At 44.5% G+C, this 26499-nt stretch overlaps 1 protein-coding gene across 1 annotated transcript in view; it reads right to left on the minus strand.

The window, feature by feature from the left end:
- Nucleotides 1-26499, minus strand: part of LOC140208416 (regulator of G-protein signaling 6-like) — a 174523-nt gene that overhangs the window by 93632 nt on the left and 54392 nt on the right. The window lies entirely within an intron of this gene.

Genomic DNA, 26499 nt, shown 5'->3' on the forward strand with positions numbered 1-26499 from the left:
GACTCCGAGCTGTACAACAGGTGGCGTTGCTAGCGGCCCGAGCACGGGTCCGACACTTTGGCAAACATGAAAGTGAGGGGCTTGTGGTCGGTGAAGGCCGTGAACTCCCTCCCTTCCAAGAAATACCTGAAGTGCCAGATGGCAAGGTACAGGGCCAACAGCTCCCTGTCAAAAGCGCTGTACTTAAGTTCCGGAGGTTGTAGGTGCCAGCTGAAAAAAGCGAGCAGCTTCCACTGGCCTTCGATGAGCTGCTCGAGCACGCCACCAACTGCCACTTTGGAGGCTTCCACAGTGAGGGCAGTGGGGACGTCGACCCGGTGGTGGACTAGGAGCGTGGTGTTTGCTAGTATGTTCTTGGCTTGTTCAAAAGCCACCGTTGCCTCCTCTGTCCAGGTGACCTCTTTGACCTTGCCGGAAATCAAGCCGAGAAGGGGCCGCATGATCCGGGCCGCTGAGGGCAGGAAACAGAGATAAAAGTTAACCATCCCAACAAATTCCTGCAGGCCTTTAACAGTGCTGGGTCTGGTGAATTGGCAGATGGCTTCAACTTTTGCCGGCAGGGGCACAGCTCCATGGCGGTCGATCTGGTGTCCCAAGAAGTCGATGGCGAGTAGGCTCAACTGGCACTTGGCAGGGTTGATAGCCAGGCCGTAGTCGCTTAGGCAGTGGCAGAGCAGGCGGAAATGTGCTAGATGTTCCTGGTGGGAGCGACTGGGGATACTTATGTCATCCAGGTAGATGAACAGAAAGTCCAGACCTCGCCCTACTGCGTCCATCAGGCGCTGGAATGTTTCAGCCGCCTTTTTGAGCCTGAACAGCATCCTGAGGAACTCAAACAGGCCAAAGGGAGTAACGAGGGCCATCTTGGGTACATCATCCGGATGGACTGGGATCTGATGATACCCTCGGACCAGGTCAATCTTCAAAAAGATGCGCACCCCGTGCAGGTTGGCCATAAAGTCCTGGATGTGTGGTGCCGGATAGCGATTGGACGTGGTGGTGCTGTTCAGCTTCCGATAGTTGCTGCATGGTCTCCACCCTCCCGCGGACTAGGGCACCATATGGAGTGGGGAGGCCCACGGACTGTCGGAACGCCGCACAATCCCCATCTCCTCCATCTTCTTGAATTCCTGTTTCGTGAGGCGGAGCTTGTCAGGCGGTAGCCTGCGGGCCTGGGGATGAAGGGGAGGTCCCTGTGTGGGGATGTGGTGCATCACGCCGTGCTTGGGGTCTGTTGAGGAAAACTGCGGCATGATGATAGATGGGAACTCCGATAACACTCTGGTGAACTCGTTGTCGGAATAAGTGACAGAGTCCAGGTGCAGGGCCGGTAACCTGACCTCACCAAGGGAGGAAGTCTGGAATGTCTTCGCATCGACCAGTCGTCATCCCTTCAAATCTACGAGCAGGCAGTGCGCGTGGAGGAAGTCCGCACCCAGCGTAAATGTCCATGTAAAGCGGCTGGAACCAAACTGCAAGGGGATGGTTCTGTGCCATAGGTGCGGATGGTGCTGCTGTTGGCTGCCGTAAATTCCGGTCCTGTTCTTCTAGTTCGGGTATCGTGGCTCGAGGGGGGTAGGACACTGATTTCCGCCCCCATGTCCACCAGGTATCTATGCTCGGAGTGCTTGTCCCAAACGTAGAGGAGGCTATCACGGTGACCAGCCGCCGTAGCCATCAGCGACGGCTGGTCCTGGTGTTTCGCTGGAATGCGCTGGAACCCCACCTTTGATGATAAAAACACCAAGACTCAGAAGTGGTGCTGTCCCTCGGTGTGGGTGTTCGGTGCTCCGCTGCTGGGGTGCGGGAGGGCTGGACTTTCAGCTGTGCTGCAGCACTAATTTTGTTGGTGGTTCCGACATTTTGTTTGGTGCGCCAAAGCACGTCCGTGCGGGCTGCCACCCTGTGCGGGCCTCTGAGTCTTCATCTGCTAGTAGAAGGCGGATGTCTTCTGGCATTTGCTCCATGAAGATCTGTTCAAAAAGCAGGCAAGGCTTATGGCCGTCTGCCAGTGCTAGCATGTCGCTCATCAGGGCTGATGGCGCGCGGTCACCCAGGCTGTCCATATGCAGTAACCGCGTGGCCTGTTCGCGGCAGGAGAGGCCAGATGTGCAGATTAATAGGGCCTTGAGTGCCTTGTAGCTGTCTGTTGCCGGGGCCTGATGCAGAAAGTCAATAACGCGGCCCGTTGTCTCCTGGTCGAAGGTACCCACCATATAGTAATACCTGGTGGCGTCTGAGACAATTTGCCTGACTTGGAACTGGGCCTCTGCTTGCTTGAACCAGACCAGGGGTTGAGCGGTCCAGAAGGTTGGTAGTTTAAGGGAAACTGCATTCTACAGAGCCGAGTCGTTCATGCTGTGAAAAACTTCTTCACACACAGAGTGGTGAATCTGTGGAATTCTCTGCCACAGGAAACAGTTGAGGCCAGTTCATTGGCTATATTTAAGAGGGAGTTAGATATAGCCCTTGTGGCTAAAGAGATCAGGGGGTATGGAGAGAAGGCAGGTACAGGGTTCTGAGTTGGATGATCAGCCATGATTGTACTGAATGGCCGTGCAGGCTCAAAGGGCCGAATGGCCTACTCCTGCACCTATTTTCTAGGTTTCTATGTTTCTATGTTTCTATGTTTCTAAATGCCGTTGGACCGTCGGGGTCACCAATGTGGTTGTGCTGATATGCAACGAGTGACAGCAACACACTGAGTCGAGCAGGGTCTGGTGAACTGTTTACTGTTTCAATCTGCGCACGCTCAGTGCCTGCTCCCAGCATCCCCCGCTCTTTGCGGGGCGGAAGTCAAGTCGGCTTCTGTGCCGAGGTCTGCTCCACACTCACAGCCCCCTCAGTTGCCGCTGGCTGCGGACTCTGCCGCGACTGCTGGAGCCCGTTCGCTTGCCGCGGGCGAGCCGCCACAGTGTGAAGTAAATGGATAAAATAATTCTTTGAATTCAGTAACTGAATTAGTGCTATAATTTTAACTTGTCTTTTGCAAATATTTATTGTCTATATAATTATAATGAATATGATTAATAGGTAATTCTTATTAAAAGAATTACCACTTCTTCCTGTAAGATCTAGCCAGCCACTTCCACCCCTGTCCTCCTCCACTTGCTGTAGATGACTCATTCTTACATTGAACAATTCTGCTTAATTTCAAATATTTTCTCCAGACCAAAGTTATAATAATGGGAACTGGCATGTGCCAAGTTTTACCAGTCTGTCTGAGACATGTGAAACAATTGTTTCAGTCCAGCTTAACGCCTCTCTGTTATCTCTTTTCAAGGACACTGATAAATATATTGGTATTATTTGGAAAGTTTTGTCGCCTTTCCTGTGATCTATCTCCAACTCTTCTCTTCCTTTTCTTGACTTCTCCACATTTGACTCAAGCGTTAAGTTGGCAATTAAAGACAATTAAAGCCCACAGATTCTTACAGCAGTCTTGACTACACCCCCTCCTATCCTATTTCCTGTATGGACTCCATTCCATTTTCCCTAATCATTTGGCTCTGCTGCAACTGTTCTGATGATTAAGCTTCCCATTCTGTCCTTCTGAAATGTCTTTCTTTATACATAACTCTGAATATCTCTCTACGATAGTTGACATTTAATCATTCCTGTTTCATTTTCTTTCCTCTCCACATCTAGTGGATATTTAAAGCATTTTCTTTTCTATCAGGTCTGTGGTGACGCAGTTGTACCTCACAGTTTCATCATGGTTCTGCCCTTCTCAATCTTTCTCCATTTACACCTTCAGGCAGATTAGTTCCCCTTTATACGACTACAACACCCTCTCCAATCGATCTCCAACCCACTTACACATGATCTCCACCGGGCATTCACTTTATTCTCTCCTCACAAAGAGGTCAAGTATGCATTTACCAAGACAGAAACAGAATCAGTGCCAAATATCAATGATGTGAAATGTTCATTATTTTCTCTCCACTAGCATACCTGAACTCCTCAAGCACTTTCTGCATCACTGCTACATTTTGTTGTAGTTCATGTTTCATTGTTAGCACCCTGTCCACTTTAGACCATAAGACAAAGGAGTAGAAGTCGGCCATTCGGCCCATCGAGTCTGCTCCGCCATTTTATCATGAGTTGATCCATTCTCCCATTTAGTCCCACTCCCCCGCCTTCTCACCATAACCTTTGATGCCCTGGCTACTCAGATACCTATCAATCTCTGCCTTAAATACACCCAATGACTTAGCCTAATAACTTTCTTCCCATTTGGCATACAGATTGATTAACCGTCTCTTTGCACCCACATCTTGGCTCGATGTTCAGTGTGAAAATTAGGCAAATGTGAGTTTCCCTTTTGCTGGCAATATATGGTAAATGCCAGGAAGCATCTCAGAGACTAAGAAATTGGATAATGTCTGTGACACTTTGTATACAAAGCAAATACTTCCTGGTCAAGTTCCAAAACACATTACAACTTCTGATGCCTTCCACACAGAAGCAGTGAATGCAGAGATAAGTAAAAGCAGACAATTGGCATGAGTAGGGTAGAAAGGATTTTAGACTTGGCTGGCGTCTGATTGTTAGCTTAGTTCTAAGCTACCCTCGAGCTCCAACAGTGTCCGACGTCTTAACCTCCTTCCTCCCCACTTCCCAGCAAGATGCATTCTATCGACAGCACTTTGTACTTAAGCAGGTATAAATTTAGCTTTTACTTTTTTCAACCCTACTTATTTGATGTTTTCCATGGATTTTTACGCTAATTTTTAAAAATCCTACAGGTTGATGATTTTCAGCTGGGTTTCCTACTGGTCTGTCCAAGTATCCGAGTGAATCAGACCCAATTAATATTGTCCTCGCAGTGAAGATCACAGGATGACACCCTTTTACAGAAATCCTTACTGATTTTCTCCACAATAAATCAGATGTTTTGAGACAAAATGGAACAACTCTATCAATTACTCAACATCCTTCTATAATAATGTTCCTCTGAAGCATTGGTATTAAAGGTGCTGTAAAAATATGTGCTCCTGTATAATTTCCCATTAGATCATGCATAATTTCTTGCCATCTGTTATCCATTTGATATTCAAACTCACTAGACTCCTCCTTGGGCCTAGTGCTTGGCCAGACATACTGAGTATTAGGCTAATGTGCTTTTTCCTTTTGATGACAGTTTTAATTAATTGGTATAATTACAGGAATACTCCAAGTAGTTACTCAAAGAACTGAGAAATTGGATGCAGCTTGCAAATTTCCCAGATCATTGAATAACTTCCAGAATTGTCAACATAATCTGCCAAACTATAAATTGTGACCTGGAAATACAGCACTTAAACTTCCACTGAAACACTATTGCTCCTGGTGAAAGGGATGCTCACATGAGGGCTGTGAAGCACACATTTTGTTATGAAAGTTGACAGCAGAGTTGTGCAGTTAAGAGAGATGGCAATGTAATCATTAAGTGAAAAAGAAACCACTCGATGAAAGAGATGGTGTTCTTAAAGTCACCCATTCATCAGCAAATCAGTTTGATGGTAAACACAAAATAATCTGCAGATGCTGGGGTCAAAGCAACACTCACAACACACTGGAGGAACTCAGCAGGTTGGGCAGCATCCGTGGAAACGATCAGTCAACATTTCGGGCCGGAACCCTTCGTCAGGACTGAAGAGGGAAGGGGCAGAGGCCCTATAAAGAAAGTGGGGGGAGGGTGGGAAGGAGAAGGCTGGTAGGTTCCAGGTGAAAAACCAGTAAGGGGAAAGATTAAGGGGTGGGGGAGGGGAAGCAGGGAGGTGATAGGCAGGAAAGGTGAAGGAAGAATAGGGGAAAACCCAATGGGTAGTAGAAGGAGGCAGAACCAAGAGGGAGGTAGTAGGCAGCTGGGGGAGGGGGCAGAGTGAAACTGGGATAGGGGAAGGGAGGGGGAGGGAATTACTGGAAGTTGGAGAATTCAGAGTTCATACCCAGAGGCTGGAGACTACATAGACGGTATATGAGGTGTTGCTCCTCCAACCTGAGTTTAGCCTCATCATGGCAGTAGAGGAGGCCATGTATGGACATATCCAAATGGGAATGTAAAGCAGAGTTGAAGTGGGTGGCTACTGGGAGATTCTGTCTGTTGTGGCGGACGGAGCGGAGATGCTCGACGAAGCAGTCCCCCAATCTGCATCGGGATTCACCGATGTAGAGGAGGCCGCACCGGGAGCACTGGATGCAATAGATGACCCCAACAGACTCACAAGTGAAGTGTTGCCTGACCTGGAAGGACTGTTTGGGGCCCTGAATGGTGGCAAGAGAGGAGGTGTAGGGACAGGTGTAGCACTTGCACTTACAGGGATAAGTGCCAGGTGGGAGTTCCGTGGGGAGGGACGTGTGGATCAGGGAGTTTGATGGGAAGTCCATTCAATTTGAGGCACTATGCGTTCATTTTATTTTTCAGTGCATGATTCTAAGCATTGGTGTAAGTTACTAAAGTATGACGACCGTCAGGCCTGCACATGCAGCCTCCGCCCAGTCTCTATCCAGTTAACTGCAGTCATCTGCTACTTGTTTCCAACTCATCACCTGCAGTCTATTTCAACCCAGCCCTCCTCCACAGTCCTAGTTCACTCATTTGAACCAGCTAGTCGCTTCTAGCCTTCAGTTACCTTGCTGCTTTGTCACATTAAGTATCAGTTCTCTCTCTGGTTTTGTGGCCCCTCATGGTTTGTTATTTTGCAATTTATTATTAAAGTTATCATTCACTGTTAATTGTCTCCGCTGTTCTGCATTTGAGTCATGCCTCCTCTCCATTTCATGAGAGGCAGCTACAGAAATTGGGACAGATTGGCTCTGAGAATATTGTAAGGAATATCAGTAGAGATGGCAAACACATGACATTCTATTAATCACCCATATGACACCCATCAGACACCCTGAAGTCTGATGTTGACTTCAACAGTCCTGAATATCAGGTATGATTTATAAGCATTACACTGGATTTTGTGAGTTTAGCATCTGTTCTTATATTCATTTTAACTTATAATCACAAATGATCTGATGATAACTATAAGATTGCCTAAATAGGATGATGGTGGATTACAATGTGTAGTTTTGAGTTAAACCTCTTGTTCTTATTGGCCACTTGCCAAGAGAAAAATTAAGTAGGGAAGACATGAGATGCACAATTGGCAGGAGATGAATCAATTGCATCAAATAGCCTAGAGGGAATGATTGTAACATATTTTGATCTGTATGAGATTGTAAAGTTTTTAAGGTGAAGCTTGTTGGTTTCTAACACTCTAATGACAATACAAAGTGATGCACCATAAATAATGCAGCAGCTTTTGGCTCTGTAAAGGAAAATGCAAATATTTTAGTGCAGACTAAAGAACCCCTTGGTACTGTTTCACTAGTATGCATCACATTTTGAAACATTAAAGATTTGATTTTTAATTTTCATTGCTTCTCAAGACATTGAATGCACTATCTTGCTGGTAGCAGAAATCACTTAAGTAAAATGCTTTAGTATACAGCTCCATCAAATCAGCAAAGGAGAACAGTGCTTTAATATATAGATGTAGATCTGAGCTAGAGTTCAGATCTATATCCAAATGGGGAAAGCCAAATTAGCTGCGTTCTTCAGGCACTTTCTGCTTCTTTGTTTCAAATCTGCACTATTTTTTCCTGTTATTGAAAGAGATCTATATGTTTACCCTTGGGCTTGGATGAAGATCGAAAGAGGAAAGGAAAATGGGGAAATATTAAAGAATATGCTTCAAATTTGATTTTAAACAATTGAGAAATAATTTTCTGAAATTTCTTACATAACTTCTGTATTACACTAAGAAAAACAGAACTGTGAAACTGGATCAAAAATAAACCAGTCAATTTCACAGGTTTTATGGAAAATCCAGAGCCATTTTAAAGTACTTCAACCTTTCAGTAGTAACGAATGAAAATGGAAACCATTTAGCTACCAGGCTTAATCCTCTCAGACTGAGATAAAAGTCAGAAGGATATGGGTTCGATCCAGGGGCTCAAACACACAATCTAGGCTGACAGTACAGTGCTATACTGAGCAATGGCACCACAGCTACAAATGATGTTTCTCAAATAAGCTGAAACATTTATCTTGATTTATTTATTTATTGAGATACAGTGTGGAACAGGCCTTTCCAGCCCTTCGAGTTTCATTGCCCAGCAATCCTTTGATTTAATCCTAGCCTAATCATGGGAGAATTTACAATGACCAAGAAACCTACCAACCGGTATGTCTTTGGAATGTGGGAGGAAACCAGAGCATCTGGAGGAAACCCATGTAGTTACGGGGAGAACGTACAAACTCCTTACAGGCAGTGGCGGGAATCGAACCCCTGTTACTGATACTATAAAGTGTTGTGCTAACCACTATGCTACTGTGCCGCACTCTCATGTGGCTAATGCTCCCGTGGCGTTATTTGAAGAAGGTTTTTTTTGCATCTTTGTATTTGCAGCTTAATGTGAAAAAGACTAAGGAGCTGGTGGTAGACCTGAGGAGAGCTGTTTCCATCCAGGGGGTCAGTGTGGACATGGTGGAGGACTACAAATACCTGGGGATATAAATTGACAATAAACTGGACTGGTCTAAGAACACTGAGGCCGTCTACAAGAAGGGTCAGAGCCGTCTCTATTTCCTGAGGAGATTGAGGTCCTTTAACATCTGCCGGACGATGCTGAGGATGTTCTACGAGTCTGTGGTGGCCAGTGCGATCATGTTTGCTGTTGTGTGCTGGGGCAGCAGGCTGAGGGTAGCAGACACCAACAGAATCAACAAACTCATTCGTAAGGCCAGTGATGTTGTGGGGATGGAACTGGACTCTCTGACGGTGGTGTCTGAAAAGAGGATGCTGTCTAAGTTGCATGCCATCTTGGTCAATGTCTCCCATCCACTACATAATGTACTGGGTGGGCACAGGAGTACATTCAGCCAGAGACTCATTCCTCCAAGATGCAACACAGAGTGTCATAGGAAGTCATTCCTGCCTGTGACCATCAAACTTTACAACTCCTCCCTTGGAGGGTCAGACACCCTGAGCCGATAGGCTGGTCCTGGATTTATTTCATAATTTACTGGCATAATTTACATATTACTATTTAACTATTTATGGTTCTATTACTATTTATTATTTATGGTGCAACTGTAACGAAAACCAATTTCCTCCGGGATCAATAAAGTATGACTACTACTACTACTGCTACTACTATATTCTTAGAGCTGATTTATTGAAATTTAACCTGCTACTTGCAGCCCTTTATTGCAGAAATTGAACCCCAAAACTCTTGGAGTACGTCTGAGCCACTTCAACTTGTTTAGTTCCTCTCAGATTAAAAAACAAGATGAACAACCCATATAGTTTTAATCAATGTGATTCAACAAAGACAGAGTTAACATAGAAATGGTATAGCACAGGAGGAGACCCTTCAGCCATGACGTTGTACCATACTAATTAAACTAGTAATTAAATGTCCAACTAAATCAATCCCATCTCCATATTCCTCCATTATCTGCAAATTGATGTGCCTATCTAAGATGCTTTTGAAAGTCTCTGTCACAACATAGTACAATGTTCATTGCAGTCTGGTTGGCAGTAAAAATCCCTCACATTAACATCTTGGGATTTATGCTTAATTGGAAGAGCTGAAGAGCTCTCCCTTAAACTAGAGGTTCCCAACCTATTTTATGCCATGGACCCCTACCAGTAATCGAGAGGTCTGTGGACCACAGTTGAGAATCCCTGCCTAAAACAGATCAAGTCATAGATTTCAGCTAACAACACAACCTTCTGCAGTATCATCACCAGGTATGTCTCACTGGTGGTCCAACCCAAGAGATAGCAACAGAATAAGGGCGTAGCATTTGGAGCCTGTTGAGTACCTTTTCGCTACATCTTATAACAAACAACAATTCACTCAGTGTGGATCAATCATAAGCACATTTATTTTACTTACAGCAAGGGAAGACTAGCACTACATAAGAGCCGGTGATAGCTTAGAAAAAACAGACAGCATAGTGACTCCTTTATACACAAGTGGCTCCTTTTGCTACTGCATGTCAGTTCAAGGACAGGGTGCATTCTGTTCACCTGCTTAATCACTGTACTTGGCATTCCTCCAGTAACACCTCTGCTGGGTCTGCAGTTTGTCAAGGACTCAGGTTCTGTCGACATAATTTTTATGAACACTAGTAGCAAAGTACTTTGGTACAATACAGCTTCCATTATGTTACAGACAAAAATGCCAGTTTGTTATTGTAAGTGAAGTATATTTCTACAAGTCCTGAACATTGACTGTTTACCATTGTTCTCAGGTCAAAACTATTGACTACTAATTCATTAGCTGCTGATTTGATGTACTTCAACAATGAACATTTCTTAAAGTGGCACTGAGTTAGCAAGGACACTGACTTAACACTGGGTAATGACTTGGTGATACCATTGGCAAATGCATTGTTTGAGTCCTGAATGGCATAGATGTTATTCTGTGCTCGTGACAGGTAGTGAGAATAACACCATGAGAGAAAAATGCACTTACAAATCTAGCTGACACAGCTGTATCTATTCATGGCAATATTGGTAGGAGAGACATCTACATAGACCCTAAGGATACAAAGATCTCACTTTGTACTGAGAAGACCTTAAATCATGTAGTTCCATGTTCAGTGGGGCAGACATAGAACAGTCCTATCAATGTAAAGCTGAGCATCACTAATGGGCTGAGAGGATATCCAAAACTGACTTGTTATATCCTCATCAAAAAATGATTAAGATTATTTTCATCAAGTATCTTGAACACACTGAGTATACAATCTTTTAAAACATGGTGGATGGTGTGACAAAGGGTCTCGGCCTGAAACGTCAAGTCCTGATGAAGGGTCTCAGCCTGAAACGTCGACTGCACCTCTTCCTAGAGATGCTGCCTGGCCTGCTGTGTTCACCAGCAACTTTGATGTGTGTTGCTTGAATTTCCAGCATCTGCAGAATTCCTGTTGTTTGTGGATGGTGTGAAGTGTTTTTATACTCTCTCATTACTGCACCTGTATTACTGTGTTTTGCTAGACAAAACCAGTTAATATCTGAAAATCCCCTTCACAAATTATGCAGACCTCTTAAATAGACAATTTTTATTCCAATATTCATTCCTTTAAACTAACGTCCGCAGAGTTCTATGAATGTTTAGCTCCGGGGACAGGAATAGAAGTATTAAATTGCCTCCTAATTGTACTGCTGGTCACATTTTGTGATTAAATTTTCTATTACACATGAAATCTCCAAAGTAGCAATTTCATCAGGTCACAAAGTCTTTTCCAGATAAATGTAGATTGTATTAGTAAGGCAGGACTCTGAATGTCTGAATTTAGCTAGGGGTTTTGGTCCTAATTGGTGATTACTATAATTTGAGTTTATCTTCAGCAAAACCAGCCACATATGAGGGATTGGCACTGAAGCATTGATAGGATGCATTCTTTAGTGGAGCTGTGCATGTGGGCTGCTCACTCTCTTTCCATTGCAGCTATCCCCTGGGTAGCGAAGAGACAAAGTGAAAGGGTTTATTCTTTATTGGATGTGGCAGAGGAAGAGAATGCCCAATATGCTCGGTGAGGAAGGATGGCACTTTACCCTCCTGTCCCTCTATGCTGCAGCAGCTGTGATTTAGCCAACCCCCACCTTCTTGCTCCATTTCTTCTCCCCTAGAAAGAAAATCAGTCAACTTCCTACAACTTGTGGGGCAACATATCAACTATACTATTTAGATGAAGTCCTCAGAAAAAAATACCCAAATAATTGTTGCTGGAGTTTTAACCATATTTCTTAGTCACATAGTGCATATTATATGTCCTCTTTAGGGCCTAACAGCAAATCTTAATAAATTCTTCAAAGAGACGCTCAAAAGAATAGTTGTGCTTTGTTTAGACTTAATGAGTAGACCACATTAAGAAAGAGCACCAGGGCATCATCATCGTTATGTACTGCGTCGTATGACATGGCTGATCATGGTCTTCCATCTGCCTTTAAGCTGAGAAGTTCTAATAAGCTCTTCAATCCTTCTCCTAATTTGAGCATCTGCCCTACTGTCAGATGTTGTTGTGTAATTGAAATTCCATGTTTGTTTAATTCTTTTGTTACCCACTTTCAGTTGGCACCTCTGTATTTCTTTCTTCTTTGTGACATCCACACATTCGGTCTTGTTGCAGTTGATGGTCAATCCTCCCTTTGCATTTCTTACATAGAAACACAGAAAACCTACGGCACAGTACAGGCCCTTCAACCCACAAAGTTGGACCGAACATGTCTCTACCTTAGAAATTACTAGGCTTACCTATAGCCCTCTATTTTTCTAAGCTCCATGTGCCTATCCAAAAGTCTCTTAAAAGACCCTATTGTATCTGCCTCCACCACCGTTGCCGGCAGCCCATTCCACGCACTCAACACTCTCTGCGTAAAAAAACTTACCCCTGACATCTCCTCTGTACCTACTTCCCAGCACCTTAAACCTGTGCCCTCTTGTGGCAACCATTTCAGCCCTGGGAAATAGCCTTTAACTATCCACACGATCAATGCCTCTCATCGTCTTATACACCTCTATCAGGTCACCTCTCATCCTCCGTCGCTCCAAGGAGAAAAGGCTGAGTTCACTCAACCTGTCTTCATAAGGCATGCTCCCCAATCCAGGCAGCATCCCTGTAAATCTCCTCTGCACCCTATCTATGGTTTCCGTATCCTTCCTGTAGTGAGGCAACCAGAACTGAGCACAGTACTCCAAGTGCAGTCTGACCAGGGTCCTATACAGCTGCAACATTACCTCTCGGCTCCTAAATTCAATCCCACGATTGATGAAGGCCAATACACCGTATGCCTTCTTAACCACAGAGTCAACTGCGAAGCTGCTTTGAGCGTCCTATGGACTTGGACCCCAAAATCCCTCTGATCCTCCACACTGCCAAGAGTCTTACCATTAATACTATGTTCTGCCATCATATTTGACCTACCAAATTGAACCACTTCACACTTAACTGGATTGAAATCCATCTGCCACTTCTCAGCCCAGTTTTCCATCCTATCAATGTCCCACTGTAACCTCTGACAGCCGTCCCACACTATCCACAACACCTCCAACCTTTGTGTCATCAGCAAACTTACTAATCCATCCCTCCACTTCCTCATCCAGATCATTTATAAAAATCACGAAGAGTAAGGGTCCCAGAACAGATCCCTGAGGCACACCACTGGTCACCAACCTCCATGCAGAATATGACCCGACTACAACCACTCTTTGCCTTCTGTGGGCAAGCCAATTCTGGATCCACAAAGCAATGTCCCCTTGGATCCCATGCCTCCTTACTTTCTCAATAAGCCTTGCATGGGGTATCTTATCAAATGCTTTGCTGAAATCCATATACACTACATCTACTGCTCTTCCTTCATCAACGTGTTTAGGTACATCCTCAAAAAATTGAATCAGGCTCGTAAGGCACGGCCTACCCTTGACAATGCCCTGTTGATTACTCCTAATCATATTATACCTCTCCAAATGTTCATAAATCCTGCCTCTCAGGATCTTCTCCACCAACTTACCAACCACTGAAGTAAGACTCACTGGTCTATAATTTCCTGGGCTATCTTTACTTCCTTTCTTGAATAAAGGAACAACATCTGCAACCCTCCAATCGTCCGGAACCTCTCCCATTCCCATTGATGATGCAAGGATCATCGCCAGAGGCCCAGCAATCCTCTCCCTCGCCTCCCACAGTAGCCAGGGGTACATCTCATCCTTTCCCGGCGACTTATCCAACTTGATGCTTTCCAAAAGCTCCAGCACATCCTCTTTCTTAACATCTACATGCTCAAGCTTTTCAGTCTGCTGCAAGTCATCACTACAATCAGCAAGGTCCTTTTCCCATAGTGAATACTGAAGTAAAGTATTCATTAATTATCTCTGCTATTTCCTCCGGTTCCACACACACTTTCCCACTATCACACTTGATAGGTCCTACTCTTTCATGTCTTATCCTCTTGCTCTTCACATACTTGTAGAATGCCTTGGGGTTTTCCTTAATCCTGCCCACCAAGGCCTTTTCATGGCCCCTTCTGGTTCTCCTAATTTCCTTCTTAAGCTCCTTCCTGTTAGCCTTACAATCTTCTAGATCTCTAACATTACCTAGCTCCCTGAACCTTTCATAAGCTTTTCTTTTCTTCATGACTAGATCTATTACAGCCTTTGTACACCACGGTTCCTGTACCCTACCATAACGTCCCTGTCTCATTGGAACGTAGCTATGCAGAACTCCACACAAATATCCCCTGAACATTTGCCACATTTCTTCCGTATTTTTCCCTAAGAACCCTCTGTTCCCAATTTAAGCTTCCAATTTTCTGCCTGATAGCCTCATAATTCCCCTTACTCCAATTAAATGCTTTTCTAACTTGTCTGTTCCTATCTCTCTCCAATGCTATTGTAAAGGAGATAGAATTATGATAACTATCTCCAAAATGCTCTCCCACTGACAGACCTGACACCTGACCAGGTTCATTTCCCAATACCAAATCAAGTATAATCTCTCCTCTTGTAGGCTTATCTACACATTGTGTCAAGAAACCTTCTTGAACACACCTAACAAACTTCACCGCATCTAAACCCCTCACTCTAGGGAGATGCCAATCGATATTTGGGAAATTAAAATCTCCAATCATGACAACTCTGTTATTATTACACCTTTCCAGGATCTGTTTCTCTATCTGCTCCTCAATATCCCTGTTACTATTGGGCAGCCTGCAAAAAACACCCAGTAAAGTTATTGACCCCTTCCTGTTCCTAACCTCCACCCACAGAGACTCCTTAGACAATCCCTCCATGGCGTCCAACTTTTCTGCAGCCGTGACACTATCTCTGATCAACAGTGCCACGCCCCCACCTCTTTTGCCTCCCTCCCTGTCCTTTCAGAAACATCTAAAACCCGGCACTTGAAGTAACCATTCCTGTCCCTGAGCCATACAAGTCTCTGTAATGGCCACCACATCATAGCTCCAAGTACTGATCCACCCTCTAAGCTCATTCGCTTTGTTCACAATACTCCTTGCGTTAAAATGGACACATCTCAAACCGTTGGTCTGAGCGCATCCCTTCTCTATCACTTGCCTATCCTCCCTCATCACTGTCTCTAAGCTTTCTCTATTTGTGAGCCAGCTGCCTCTTCCCCAGTCTCTTCAGTTCAGTTCCCACCCCCCAACAATTCTAGTTTATATTGTTTTCCCACTTTCTTCAGACCAGGGGTGTAGCTATGGGCACTCGCATGGGCCCCAGCTATACCTTCCTCTTCGTTGGTTATGTGGAACAGTCTGTGCTCCAAACCTGTTCTGGTACTGCTCCCCAACTTTTCCTTCGCTACATTGACGACTACATTGGTGCTGCTTCCTGCACCCATGCTCAGCTCGTCAATTTCATCGACTTTATTTCAAATTTCCACCCAGCCCTCAAATTCACTTCATCTATCTCAGACACTTCTCTCCCCTTTCTCGATCTCTCGGTCTCCATCTCTGGAGACAGACTGTCCACTGACATCCACTACAAGCCCACTGACTCTCATAACTACCTTGACTATACCTCTTCCCATGCTGCCACATGCAAAAATGCCATTCCCTGTTCCCAGTTCCTCCGACTCCGCCGCATCTGCTCCCAGGATGAGACTTTCCGTTCCAGAACATCTCAAATGTCCTCTTTCTTCAAGGATCATGGTTTCCCTTCTGCCATCATCAATGATGCCCTCACCCGCATCTCCTCCATTTCCCGCACTTCGGCCCTCACCCCATCCTCCCGCCACCACAACAGGGACAGAGTTCCCCTTGTCCTCACCTACCACCCCACCAGCCTCCGGATCCAGCACATTATCCTCCGCAACTTCCGCCACCTTCAACAGGACCCCACCACTAAGCACATCTTTCCCTCTCCACCCCTCTCCGCTTTCCACAGGGATCGGTCCCTCCGCGACTCCCTGATCCACACGTCCCTCCCCATGGATCCCCCACCCGGCACTTATCCCTGTAAGCACAAGTGCTACACCTGTCCCTACACCTCCTCTCTTGCCACCATTCACGGCCCTAAATAGTCCTTCCAGGTGAGGCAACACTTCACTTGTGAGTCTGTTGGGATCATCTATTGCATCTGGTGCGGCCTCCTCTACATCGGAGAAACCCGACGCATATTGGGGGACTGCTTTGTCGAGCACCTCCGCTCCGTCCGCCAAAACAGACAGAATCTCCCAGTAGCCACCCACTTCAACTCTGCTTCCCACTCCCATTCAGATATGTCCATACATGGCCTCCTCTACTGCCATGATGAGGCTAAACTCAGGTTGGAGCAGCAACACCTCATATACTGTCTAGGTAGTCTCCAGCCCCTTGGTATGAACATAGAATTCTCCAACTTCCGGTAATTCCCTCCCCCTCCCTTCCCCTATCCCTATGTCACTCTGCCCCCTCCCCCAGCTGCCTACCACTTCCCTCTTGGTTCCGTCTCCTTCTACTACCCGTTGTGTTTTCCCCTATTCCTTCTTCACCTTTCCTGCCTATCACCTCCCTGCTTCCCTTCCCCCACCCCTTTATCTTTCCCCTTAATGGTTTTTCACCTGGAACTGATCAGCGTTCTCCTTCCCACCCTCCCCCCACCGTCTTTATAGGGCCTCTGCCCCTTCCCCCTACAGTCCTGACGAAGGGTTCCGGCCCGAAACGTTGACTGTTCGTTTCCATGGACGCTGCCCAACCTGTTGAGTTCCTCCAATGTGTTGTGAATGTTGATCTAGTTTCCCTTGTTGCCCACTCACATTTTTGTAGAATGAGGGTGAGTCCAGCAGCACAAATATTCCCCAGGACCCTGCGCAGATGGTCCAGGTGCTCTGAGCACGTCTGGCTGTAGACAATCTGGATCTGGATGGGCCTCACAGTCTTGGATCACCTGGTCCATCAACCACTGGAACGTTGCCGGTGCACCATGAAGATCAAAGGGCTTCCAGAATTGAAACAGACCCAGGAATGTACGGAATGCAGTGAGAGATTTTGATTGATCGTACAGGGGAACCTGCCAGCAGCCTTTACAAAGGTCCAGCGTAGGAATGTAGTTTGCTTGTCTAACCCTTTCTAGTAGGCCATCAAAACGGAGCATAGGATAAGCATCAAAAAAGAAACGGCAATCAACTCCCAGAAATCAGTGTATACCCTCAGCATGCCATCCTTCTTGAGACGATAACGATAGGACTGCTCCACTCAGTATTTGAAGGCTCAATGATACCCAGCTCCAGCATGGTCCGAATTGCATCCTTTAGGGCCCTCACAAGTGACTCTGGGGCCTTGTAGCAGTGCTGGCACACTGGACACTTGTTAGGTCTGATCCTGGTGGAATGTTTCAGGAGCTTTGTCAGTGCAGGTCTCTGCTGAAACAGCAGTGGAAAATCAGCACCATCTGAAGCTCCACTGGTTGGCGGCCATCAAGGTGGGAGAGTTCAAATTCCCCAGGCCTCCATGACCCCTTCAGAGTCACTGTTAACGGGTACGTCATGGGTACAGTTATCAACAGAGGCAGGAAAACCACCACATTTCCCATGGCACCACTGCTGGCATGACATTCTAGGCCTTTTGGTTCCTCCCACACTCAGAATAGCATTCAAGTCAGGCAGTTATTGTATCCCGGCTATTGCTTGGTTTTAGCACAAGTCACAACAAAATGGGAAACAGCATTATCTACTTCTGGATTAATAGATAAACGTGATTGGCTATTTTTCTTCTTCAGTAACTCATGTAACACAGACAAATCTCTCCCCAGAATCACGTCAAATGGTGTTGCTCCAGCATCCCCACTTTCATCATAATACTTGTGGTCATCCAGTTCAATGGTGAGTGTGCCAGTGGCCCAGACTTCCAGTCACCATGGACACAATGGACAGGTGTTTGGTGACTGTGGTCAACCCAAAGGCAGGGGCATGAATTTTCCTAATAAATGACTGTGACCTACCAGAATCTAAAAGAGCTTTACCAGGGTTTCCATTAATTGTGACTATTATAAACACCGGCTCTTTCTTCTCACAGTCTGCTTGTTTTCTAAAAATATACTCACAACCATTACAGTCATTATCAGCATCATCACGTTCTCACTCTCTTGGTACATAGCACACACCTGACAATTTGGACTTCTTGACAGTTCACAGAGAGGACGTATGACCTGGCTGCTGAAAATGGCAGCAAATAAAAGTCTTAGAAGAAACCACTAAAGGTCATTTGCCCTCGTTTCTCCCACTCTCCAGTTCAGCAGAGTTAACCTGAGAGTCTCTTGGTGTTTTAGAGTTACCGTTTCTTCAGAATGATGGTGTGATGTTGCCCCCTTACAGGTATCGAGGTACTGCAGTGAGTCCATCCGCTGGCTCGTCCTCCTGGACCCATGCTCAGGTATATGGAGGAAGAACCCACAGCAGCTGCTCCAGAACAATAGCCTCACTAATCTCCTCCTTGGACATCTGCTCCGGTTGAATCCATTGCCAGTTGAGACCCCTCGGCAATGATACGTTTCCATGGGTGACTCACCCGGTGTAGTGTACTGGAATGGAAGCGTTGATGATAGGTTTCTGCTGAGATATTAAGTTGAGCCAGCAGTGCCTCCTTCAGGCCAGGATAGTTGTTGGACCTTTCTTCATCCATTGCAGCGTAGGCTTTGAGAGCTTTATCCATCAGCAGTGGCACTAGCTGGCAGACCCACTCCTTCTCTGGTCATCCCCTCATCTGGGCCATCCTCTTGAACCTGAGGTGATAGTTCCCAAACTCATCACATTGTTGATAAGATTCTATCTTGCGACGCTTTCACCATTTGTTAAACCGTAGATTATGACTGAAAGAAAATAAAATGGCTGGAGGTGCTTAGCACTTCTGTGCAAGGGTGTTTATTAGATTCAAAAGTCCAATTTAATGTTAGAGAAATGCATACAATATACATCCTGAAATGCTTTTTCTTCACAAACATCCAAGAAAACAGAGAAGTGTCCCAAAGGATAAACGACAGTTAAGAGTCAAAAATCAAGTTTACAAAGATTAGAATTACAAAGAATTGTGAAAAGAAAGCTGCGAATAGCTACAAAAGGATATCTACCAGAAAACACAATAACAGCTCCATACTATATTTGTCCAGTGTGAACTCCTGGCAGTCCAATCTCTTTCTGACACTGAGAGTGATGAACCCTACTTATTAGGCACCAGGCCATACTATCTTTAATTGCCCACAAAGTTAACTTAAGATTACACATAAATGAGAATATGATGCACCTGACAATACAGTTACAAACATATTACCAAATAAACAGAGGTATCTACCTTGAATACGAACCAGGTATGCACATTTACACATCCCCATGAACAAAGAAATGGAATATTCCACCGTGCATGGTGGGGAAGGCACCATAAAGCCAATCCTCTCTTCGACAGGAGTTCAGTGAAACCATCTCTCACTGCTCCCCATCTGTAATTTCTTCCGCTCTTCAACTTTTTGACCACATTTTGACTCAGACTCGCTATCACAGATCCTCTCGTATCCCCTTTTGCCAATCACCTGTCCAGCTCTTGGCTCCATCCCTCCCCCTCCTGTCTTCTCCTATCATTTTGGATCTCCCCCTCCCCCTCCCACTTTCAAATCTCTTACTCACTCTTCCTTCAGTTAGTCCTGACGAAGGGTCTCGGCCTGAAATGTGGACTGTACCTCTTCCTAGAGATGCTGCCTGGCCTGCTGCGTTCACCAGCAACTTTGATGTGTGTTGCCTGTAGGACCCGTCATTTGAATATACCGGGGAAAGTTACTGAAGTGCGTACACTCAGCGCGATGACACAGAATGACAAGGTAATGTTTGTTTGCATGTGACAATGCGCGTGTGTAAGGAGTGTGTTTACCGAGTGCTCTCCATCACAAGATGGGTGGTATCAGAATGCCACGCTATAGCACACCAATGGGTATTCAATCCCATGGGAGAGACATCATCAACCCCCATGTTCAGAGCATCCAGAATTAAAAGTACCTATTGAATCCTCAACAGGAGTACTACACTCTTCATTACCTCACCTCATATGTATACTATTATATTGTGAAATTATGTAACTGATGAATATAATTTTCTATAACTAAAATGTGAGATTACTAATCCTTAGGCAAAAAGAAGACAGCGATACGCAACCATTTTCTTGCTTTCAAGACGCAAACACGAGGAAATCTGCAGATGCTGAAAATTCAAGCAACACACACAAAATGCTGGTGGAACGCAGCAGGCCAGACAGTATCCATAGGAAGAAGCACAGTCGACGTTTCGAGCTGAGACCCTTCGTCAGGACTAACTGAAAGAAGAGATAGTAAGAGATTTGAAAGTGGGAGGGAGAGATCCAAAATGATAGGAGCGAGCTCCCCTCCCCCTTTCTTTCTCCCCAGGCCTCCCGCCCCATGATCCTCTCCCTTCTCCAGCCTCGTATCCCTTTTGCCAATCAACTTTCCAGCTCTTAGCTCCATCCCTCCCCCTCCTGTCTTCTCCTATCATTTCGGATCACTCCCTCCCCCTCCCACTTTCAAATCTCTTCCTATCTCTTCTTTCAGTTCGTCCTGATGAAGGGTCTTGGCCTGAAATATCGACAGTGCTTCTTCGTATGGATGTGGTCTGTCTTGCTTTCAAGACTTGTTTTCAGAAAACTTGAATGATAATCATGCACTGCATCAAAATGAAAGCGAACACCCCGCGAAAGAAATGAACATTTTCAACTATCTTTAGCGATCCTGTTGAACTAATGGTGACAGACACAGTGATTTAAACTTGTATTAAGGAAACAGCAAGAACTGTTTTTGAGAAAGAAATTCTTAAAGATGAACTAATGTAGACTTATAATATGGACATTGAGTCATCATGTGTTTATGGAAAATTATAATGGTAACAATCCTTTGAGCTTTCAGAAATGTGTGCAGCTGAGATTAAGGAAGTGAATATTCTGAAGAGAAAATCACACGGAAACCCCTACATAAGGGAGTACTCAATGAGTTCTCTTAGCATCGGATCAAGACTTCTAATCAAGATGGTGCCAGCGAAAAATGATTCCTCAGACAGCATCTTCCAGATAGCAAATGTCTCCAATTATTTCACTTTTTCTATGCCTTCTGCTTGTTCCTTTTGTCTTGTTTGCATTATGGAAATGGTTGGAGCCTGTGACATAGTTTGGAACTAGCACTATGATGTGTCTGGAGAGCTGCTTTGTGGAGATTAAAGATAGGGTGGGGGGCAAAAAGGACTGACAACACATGATGACTTATGGAAAAAGACCAGAGATGAAGCACGGATGACCGGCTCCATCTCGAAGCAGCGAGGAAGATTGACGCATCAAGGTGAATGTGGAGGGAGTCAAAGGTGGCTCCCAACAGAGACAGTCAGCAGCCGGATAGGAGGCATTAGGATCCAGGTTGGCGGTCACACTTTACAGAAGGACTGAGTTCATGCAGCTGCTCTTCTCGTATGCAGACAAATAGATATTTCTGATATTCTGAGGCTTATGTGATTATTGGACTGTACTTTACATTGGTTTCCTTCAGTTTTTTGGTGGTTTCTTTCTTGTGGCAGATTGGTGGGTGGGTAATCGGTTAAATTTTTGCATGTGGGGGGTTGGGGGTTTGGTATTACTGTTGCTGCTCTTTTCTAGGAGTGAGGGGGTTGGGACTGTTATTGTCATTTTTTTACTGCAGGGGTGGGACAGATTTTGGGCTTTGTGAGTTTTGCGTGCCGGGGTGGTGTTGGGGGGGGGGGGGAAGCTGATGCATTTTCTTTCATTAACACCCATGGTCTTTCTGTACTTAATGGCTATCTGGTGAAGACAAATATCAAAGTTGTATTGTACATGCATACTTTGATAATAAAATGAAGCTTTGAACCTTTGAAGAAGAGCTCTGCATTGGTACCTTACTGGAACAATTGGTGGAGTGGTAGAGAAGACTTGGTGGGGGTCTGATCTCAAAACTGACTTCCAGAAGGAGAAGTTAGAAATCTTTGCTTAGGAAGAGGAGGGAGGGATGCAATGAATATTCACTGATCAGGGCTACGGGGCCTTTTTTGCCAAGCGCAGCTTTCTAACGTAGCAGCTGACACTTGTAGAGATCAAAGAGTTGATCCTGAATAGGTTAAACTTCCGACCAATATTCTTTGATCAGCTTGTCATAAACGGGAGCCAGTCTTCAGTTCCTAATGCGAATGATAAGCAATAATCAGTCTGAAGTTAAAAGAACAGCTTTGCAAACAAACAGCGCTGAGTACTCAAGAGATGCAGTGTAAGGTGATAGGTTACGTTAATTGGCCTGCTTCAAACCTGACAATGCTGGCTAATTTATTTAGTTCAAGAAAGCTTACAGACTAGATTGATTCTATCACTTAGCACATCAAACAACTGATCTATTAATAGTTGGAAGGATTGTGTTCTCAAAGAGTCAGCTTCATAGCATTAATTGTGGGTATCTAGGAACTCCGTCTCCAGAAGCTTTCAGACCAGTTCTGTAAAAAGGCATCTGGAAAAGTATCATATGCACGAGAAGTCACCAAAATGGCAAAAAATTCAGTATAAATGTAAGAGAGCAGTCGGGCTTGTGAGGAATATTTAAATAACATCAAGAAGAATGACAGAAAGACAGGGTGAACTAGAAACCATTCCACTGTCTTCAATTTCTACGACAGGCAATTAATTTGTCTGTGTTTTGTTGGTATGTCTTTTTGGGAATTGCATGCCTGCTTTGGAAACTTTTGTGTTTGTAATTTGCAAAGATAGAAAAACTCTGTTACTTTTAAATATGTTTTAAGACTTTATGTCTGGACTTAAACATGTATCACTAAAAATAATGAACTATATTTAATCTGCTTTGTTAGCTAGAAGTATCTCCTCTTTGGTAGGAAGGGGGAGGGGGAGCTACTATTTAAATAATGGATGTTGGGCAGCTATACTAGCCATGGAGGATAAATAGGGAAGTGAAGTCGACTTTGAAGAGTAAGTGATTACAGTACAACCTCCCTTTAGTGAGGATACCTGTAGTTATCTATATTGTATAGGGTGTAAGATCTTTGTTAGAGTTTAGAACTTCACGGTCAGCAAACCCAATACAAACACATGATTGGCAGGGCAAAAAGAGTGGTGGATGAGGGTGAATGAGGTGGTAAATGGAAGTGGTTATTATTTGAATAGATGTAGCTCTACATGGTGTGTAAATAGAAAGAGGAATAATTATCTGAAGTTACAAGTGGAAAGAAATAAGAAAATCACTGTTTCACCTAGAAAAAGATTTGTTTTCCCAGACCACAGGAAGGAAGGAGGTGTGCCTTGGACAGTGACACAGGAAACCTGGCCTGTTGATTATTTGCAGTTTTCACCGTTTAGTTTAGATTATGAAGACACGCAGTCCTCTTTTATTGTCATTTAGTAATGCATGCATTAAGAAATGATACGATATTGCCTCCGGTGTGATATCACAATACACAGGACAGACCAAGAATGAAAAAACTAACAGAAACACATAATTATAACATATAGTTACAACAGTGCAACAATACCATAACTTGTTGAAGAACTCCATGAGCACAGTAAAAAGTTCAAAGTCTCTCAAATGTCCCACATCTCACGCAGACGGGAGAAAGAAGAAAAACTCTCCCTGCCATGCCCGACCACAGTCCGACTCCGAGTCATCTGAAAACTTCGAGCCTCCAATCAGCTCTCTGACACCGAGTACTGAGTGCCATCTCTGTCCGAACGATTCAACCTCAATCTCAGTCGCCAGCAGCAGGCAAAGCCGGGGATTTTGAGGCCTTCCCTCTGGAAGATTCCCAACCGCACAGTAACAGCAGCAGCGAACTGGCATTTCAGAAATTTCTCCAGATGTTCCTCTGTGCTTTCACGTCTGTCTCCACCAAATCAGAATTGTCCACGGCCCCTATTTAACAGATATGATATCATTTTTCACTGGAGGGCTGCGAACGCACAGCGTGCTGCTCTCTCTCCTCTCGTTTAGCTGCAGGAAATCAAGTGGGTACTGGTGAAAATGGAAAGTGAAACAGGAAGTTATAGAACAAATGATCCCTGAAGAATGTTGTGGAAGAGGAGAGGGATGATGTGTCCAGTTGGGAGACCACACTGGAGATGTCAAAAATTAGGGAAGAAAGTCCATTGAATGTGGAGACTGATGGGATGAGAGGTGAGGACTTCCTTGCTCCAAATGAGAAGGGTTGAGAAGAGAAGGGCTGAAAAAGAGAAGGGTTGCGAAGAGATGGGTTGCGAAGAGATGGGTTGCGAAGAGATGGGTTGAGAAGAGATGGGTTGAGAAGAGAAGGATTGAGAAGAGATGGGCTGCGAAGAGATGGGTTGCAAAGAGATGGGTTGAGAAGAGAAGGGTTGCGAAGAGATGGGTTGAGAAGAGATGGGTTGAGAAGAGATGGGTTGCAAAGAGATGGGTTGAGAAGAGGTGGGTTGAGAAGAAAAGGATTGAGAAGAGTTGGGTTGCAAAGAGAGGGGTTGAGAGCAGAAAGGCAGGAGATGCAACAGCTGTGGTTAAATAGCCTATTTGTTATGGTGATTGGTAATGCCCCCACAAAGTAGTTGCAAAGGACAAAGGTTATTAACAAGGAATTTTATTTTCCACTCAGTTGCTACCCAGTCTACTGAGAATATCCAATAACCTGGACTTTCATTTTTGATGTTTTTAATGCAGGTTATCTATATGTAGCAACTGAACTTATTCAGGATGCCCTTTCCTAGGGCATATCATAGTCCAGAACTGCATTACTTTTTAACATCCCAAGTTAATTTTTATAAGCTAATTAAGTACTCAGTATTTTCTCTTAAAACCATTATAGGTTAATCACAGTACATTTTGGCTGCACTGCAGTCTCCTTAGTTTTACAGCCAGAACAGCACATTATATTTCAAAGCAATACACACAAAATGCTGGAGGAACTCAGCTGGTCAGGCAGCAGCTATGGAAAAAAGTAAACCTTTCATCAGGACAGAGAAGGAAGGGGGAAGATGCCAGAATAAAAAGGTTGGGGGGAGGGGAAAGAGGCTAGGTGAAGCCAGGTGGGTGGGGAAGGTCAAGGATTGGAGAAGAAAGACTCTGATAGAAGAAGAGAGTGGAAAATCGAGAAGGGTAAGAAAGAGTGGGCCCAGAGGGAAGTAATAGGCAGGTGAGAAAAAGTGAAAGGTCTGAGTGGGAAGTGGAAGAAGGTGGCTGGTGAGATTTGATCATCAGAAGGAGAAATCAATAGTCATGTCATCAGGTTGGAGGGTACCCAGACAGAATATAAGATGTCACTCCTCTCCCTGAGGGTGGCCTCATCTACATGTTAGTTTGTAAGAAGCAATATCCACATAGTTAATTCGGCGAATCTTGATATATTGATCCGTGAGGCAGCGCCTCACTTTGTAAACACTGCAGCAGCTCAGCCCTATTTCTGTCTCCCATTGATCAATACACCCCTCCCACTGCGGTACCATTCAGAAGCCTGGTGCAGAGACCTCAATTTGCATTTATATAGCACCTTGTACAAAGTAAATCAACTCCTACTGGAGACCTGCATCCTTTGCTCTTACTTCTCTGCTTCTGCTGCCAATCATTCTTTCAAAAATACCCTTGTGTGCAGCTGGAATTATTTTTGTTTGATGTAATAGCTTTTCATTCTGTTTTGTTGGTCCTCATTGACCTCTCTCTGACATATCCAAACATTGATTTTGGCTGCAGCCCAGATTTTAGGAACGCAAGCAAATAAAGAAAACATTCTAAAGTATCAGTTCTCCTGCAATGTTCTTTTGTAATAATCTTGCTTTGTTCCTATTAAATCCTCTCACTATGGGGAGAACTCTTAGAATAATTTCTTGTGATTTACTTAATAAGCAAGTGTGTTTTTTTTGTTGGTTTAAAACTTTTACATCACTTGCTATTTCACCCTTGCTTTTTCCTGCCCTTCCTCTGTATGTTTATTTTATTCATATTTATGGATATTACCATCCAAGATTCATTTATTACTCACACTTAACCAAAAGTTAACCATAAGTTCAAAGTACATTTATTATCCAAGTATGTATTCTATATACAGCCTTGAGATTCGTCTCCTTGCAGGCAGCCACAAAACAAAGAAACCCAAAAGAATCCATTAAAAAAGACCGTCAAACACCCAAAGTGCAGGCAAAAAAAAAAACAAATCATGCAAACAATAAAAGCAAGCAAATAGCCTTCAGAACTAAAATTCATGAAAATTAATCCACTGCCACAAAGCCAGTCATCACTGCAGCCGATCCAGGAGCCTGTTAGTTGCAGACCGTAGCCTCAGTTCAGTGCAGTAACGAGTAAACTTTGCTGACTAGTGAGCTGAACACTGGCCCCCTCACCTTGACCTTTCCAATCTGACCTGGCACTTAAATGTCCAAACTTTGGGTCATTCCTCATTCTCAGTCCCAGGCCCTACCACTTTGATATGCTTTCGGGCCAGGG

This window comes from Mobula birostris, chromosome 1, assembly GCF_030028105.1.
Source record: "Mobula birostris isolate sMobBir1 chromosome 1, sMobBir1.hap1, whole genome shotgun sequence".
NCBI classification, from domain to species: domain Eukaryota; kingdom Metazoa; phylum Chordata; class Chondrichthyes; order Myliobatiformes; family Myliobatidae; genus Mobula; species Mobula birostris.